This window comes from Aegilops tauschii, chromosome 4 (assembly GCF_002575655.3).
Source record: "Aegilops tauschii subsp. strangulata cultivar AL8/78 chromosome 4, Aet v6.0, whole genome shotgun sequence".
NCBI lineage: Eukaryota > Viridiplantae > Streptophyta > Magnoliopsida > Poales > Poaceae > Aegilops > Aegilops tauschii.
The window spans coordinates 62,947,619-62,952,340 of NC_053038.3; positions in this window are offsets into that span (position 1 = coordinate 62,947,619).

The following is a 4,722-nucleotide window of genomic DNA, read 5'->3' on the forward strand; positions in this document are numbered from 1 at the left end:
CCCGGCTATAAAGGCGCGCCCTTTGGCCGGCCAGCTCCTCCTCTCTTCGTCCGGGCCACTCCCTCTCTCTTTGTCCGCGCCATGCCTCTCGCCTCGATTCGTCCTCGACTGGTGCCTCGCCTCCTCTCGCGCCTGGTTCTATCTCGCTCATCCTCGCTCGATTCGTCCGTTCGGATTAGAAGAATCAGATTTGGTTTTGCTCATCCGCGGGGTTCTTGATTTATTTGGTTCTGCTCGTCCTCGCTGTCGTTCGTTCAGAAATCGCGTCTGGTTCTTTCGATTCTGCTCGTCCTCGCCGTCGTTCGTTCAGAAATCGCGTCTGGTTCTTTCGATTCTGCTCGGCCTCGCTCTCGTTCGTTTAGAAATCGCGTCCGGTTCATTCGATTCTGCTCGTCCTCGCTGTAGTTCGTTTAGATTAGAAATCGCGTCCGGTTCATTCGATTCTGCTCGTCCTCGCTGTAGTTCGTTTAGATTAGAAATCGCGTCCGGTTCATTTGATTCTGCTTGTCCTCGCCGTCGTCAGCTTAGATAGAATCGCCTCTGATTCTGCTAGCTCGTTCTCGCTGTAGTCCGTTTGCAATCGTGTCTGATTTGATTCTGCTCGATCCCCTGTGTTGCTGCTGGGTTCGTTACACCGATGCTCTCGCGTGTTCTTCGTGACGTCTCGTCGGGGTATCCATGGAGGAAGCGAGCGAGCGAGCGGTCGGTTTGGGTCGTCTGGTTTGCGAACTAGCAAGTTTGTTTGAGAAACTTCTGCGTGCGCTTCTGTTATCTGAGAGGCACTCACGTTCCTGCGTTTCTTGTTCGCGTCGGGCAGATGTTCGCGTTTGCTTTTGAAATTGGATTACGGTTTATCACGCTCGTTCAGATCGGTTCCTCTGTTTCATCACCTGCGCTGTTCGTCGGTTACTTTCTTTCATATCTCAAACGCATCCGCCCTTTGATACTACTTGATGGATGTTCAGATCTCAAACGCTGCGTTGTCCAGATCGCTTATTCTGATTGAAATTGGATTGTTGGCCCTATGTCGATTCTTATTCTACTTGTTGGATGTTCAGGGTGTTACTGCTTATGTTCTTCTCAATTGCTTAATTCTTGTCATGCTTTGCTTGTGTTCGCATATATTGTTATGTGTATTCAGGGGCTTAGGCAGAAAGTTTTACTAGAGTGCAAAACCATATAATTCCTCGTGTTGCTGCTACTTCACAGTGCTTGAATTTCTTTATAGCTTTATCTGAATCACCCTCACAGCTCTAGAGAAATCAGTTTACTCATTCAAGTTCTGGAATTTCTGTATAGCTTTCTCTGTTGTGCCCCTATCTATGTCTGTTTCTTGTGTGCAAGTGCTCCATTCTCTGTGTGTGTGACTGTGGCTTGATGGTGAATATGTCTGGCTTGACTGTGTGTGTGTGACTCTGTGAATATTGCATTTGCTTGATGGTGTGGCTTGTATGCTTTGTTGAATGATTGGTTGTATAACTTGTGTTTTACACTGTTGTGGCACGATTGATTGTTGTTTGTTGATTGATTGTTGTTTGTTGAATGTGAGCTCGTATCTTGACGAATAATCATGTATGCTTGTAACGCCCGGATAATCATGCTACAGTAATCCCACGCTAATCAGGCCACGTCACCTCTGTTACTGTTGCTAACCTCACAATGATTCGAAACCGCTGCAAAATTTAAATTCTAAATAGTGGCAAACACCCAAAGTTTTCAAAAGTCAAAACAAAAATGTACGGTGGGGGCCAAATAAGGCATAGTTAATTATGGTGAAGTAAAAACATTTTTAGAAAATGTCTAGATACTTAAGTTGAGTTAAAACAGAAAGGAAAATAAATAAATAAAGAAATAGAAATGCAAAAGGAGGAAGAAAAGGAACCCCCCGACCTCCCTGGGCCTTAGTCATCTGGGCGGCCCAAACCAGTAGCCCACCTCCCCCGGTCGCCTCCCTCCTCCCTGTTCACCCGACCCAGCGACCGCGCTCGCCGGTCGCTGCCGAACCCTCTCGCCGTCCCCGTCGGGGAAGGGATAAGGGCGACGCCCTGCATCCCCTGGCCCCCCTGGCTCCACTCCCCCTCGACGCCCCCCTCCCAGTTCCACTTCTCCTCCCTCTCCGATCCCCTTCCCCACCTCGCCCGAACGCCACCATCGCCATGACTGCGACCTAGCCACGGCCACCGTGCCCCTCCCGCAGTCCCACTGTGTCCCCGAGGATCACCGCCCTCCGCTACTTCGACTGGCGCAACGCGTGGGAGCCCGGAGCCACCGCAGCGCCCACGTCGTCACCGTCTTCCTCCTCTGCTCCGACGAGCTTCGCTGCCGATTCCGCCGCACCGAGCCCTCCTCGAGCACGCTTGAGCACATCTGCAGGAGCACTGTGAGCCTGCGCTTCCTTCCCCTCTCCTCTGAGCTCGATCTCGAGCTCTAGCTCGCCTCACCGTCGTCGCCGTATCTCGTCACCGCCGTCCATGTCACCGCCGCGCACACAGCTACCGCAGCCCACGCTTGAGCACATCATCGTGCTCAGCATCGCCGTAGGAACCCGGAGCAACCATCTGTTGGTCCTACCGTGGCCAGCATAGTCGTTCCCCATCGCGTCCGACTCCGGCGTCCGCCAACCTCGACGCCGGCGCCGTCTATGGCCACCCCGGCCCGGCCATCGCCACGGTTCGATGCAGCTCCTCGCTCTCGACCGAACGCCCCCCCATGTGTCCTACCTTGCTCCGTAGCGCCGTCCCCGACGAGGCCCGTAGCTCGTCGCCGCCTTAGCTCCTCGCCGGCGCTGTTTCCAGCAGCTCCAGCTCCGGCTGGCCTCACCACGCGACGCGACGGGCTCTCCTCGTTCGAACACGCCCGCTCGCGCCCATTTTGGCCGCCGAACGGCGAATCCCGACGCACCCTCCGCCGCGTTTTGGCTCGCCGGAGCCAACTCCGGCGCCGGTCGCCGACGTGGCTGGCCTGGGGCCACCGCAGAGCCACTGCCAGTGGGCCCCGTGGGTCCCAGTTGACTGGGTTGAGTCAACTGCTGACTGGGCAGACCCCAGCCACTGACGTGCGGGCCCTACCGCTTAATCCTATAATTAAAACATTTTAATAATTAAAACTAATTAGTTTAGTTGATTAGACAATGACAGGTGGGGTCCAGTAGTTAACTAATCTAAATTTAGTTAGTTTAAACTTCTGTTAGTCCACTATCTATGACAGGTAGGACCCACTGGTCAGTTTGACCTGGTCAACCGCTCTGTTGACTGTTGAGGTCATCATCACGTCATGCTGACGTCATATTCCTTTTCTGTTAAATTAAGTAATTCCAGGAAATGATTAAATCTTTAAAAAATCATATAAAATAAACCGTAGCTCGGATGGAAAAACTTTGTACATGAAAGTTGCTCAGAACGACGAGACGAATCCGAATACGTAGCCCGTTTGTCAGCCACACGTTCCTAGCATAGCGAACATGGTACTTTTCCCCTCCGGTCCGTCTGTCTGAAAACACGAAACATCGGGAATACTTTCCCGGATGTTCCCCCTTCGTCGGTACCACCTACTGCCGCGTTAGGGCACACCTAGCACCGCTCATTGTCATGTCACGCATCGTCATGCTTATGTTTGCATTGTATTTACTGTTTCTTCCCCTTTCTTCTCTCCGGTAGACTACGAGACCGACGCTGCTGCTGCCCAGTTCGACTACGGAGTTGACGACCCCTCCTACTTGCCAGAGCAACCAGGCAAGCCCCCCCTTGATCACCAGATATCGCCTATTCTTCTCTATACTGCTTGCATTAGAGTAGTGTAGCATGTTACTGCTTTCCGTTAATCCTATACTGATGCATAGCCTGCCCTTGCTTCTACTATTGTTACCTTTACCTGCAATCCTACATGCTTAGTATAGGGTGCTAGTTTTCCATCAGTGGCCCTACATTCTTGTCCGTCTGCTGTGCTATACTATCGGGCCGTGATCACCTGGGCGGTGATCACGGGTATATACTTATATACTCTATACATGACACAGGTGGTGACTAAAGTCGGGTCGGCTCGTAGGAGTACCCGCAATTGGATCTTTGTGGCGGAGCGACAGGGCAGGTGGAGACCGCCTAGGTGAGAGGTGGGCCTGGCCCTGGACGGCGTCCGCGGTTACTTCGACATAACACGCTTAACGAGTTCTTGGTATTTGATCTGAGTCTGGCCATTTGGTCTATACGCACTAACCATCTACGCGGGAGTAGTTATGGGTATCCCGGCGTCGTGGTATCAGCCGAAGCCTTCGTGACGTCAGCGACTGAGTGGCGCGCGCCGGATTGGACTGGAATGCCACTAGGCTAGGTCTGCTTTCGGCCGCGTACGCAACGTGCAGGTGTGCATAGGGCGATGGGCCCAGACCCCTGCGCGCATAGGATTTAGACCGGCGTGCTGACCTCTCTGTTGTGCTTAGGTGGGGCTGCGACGTGTTGATCTTCCGAGGCCGGGCATGACCCAGAAAAGTGTGTCCGGCCAAATGGGATCGAGCGTGTTGGGTTATGTGGTGCGCCCCTGCAGGGAAGTTTATCTATTCGAATAGCCGTGTCCCTCGGTAAAAGGACGACCCGGAGTTGTACCTTGACCTTATGACAACTAGAACCGGATACTGAATAAAATACACCCTTCCAAGTGCCAGATACAACCCGGTGATCGCTCTCTAACAGGGCGACGAGGAGGGGATTGCCGGGTAGGATTATGCTA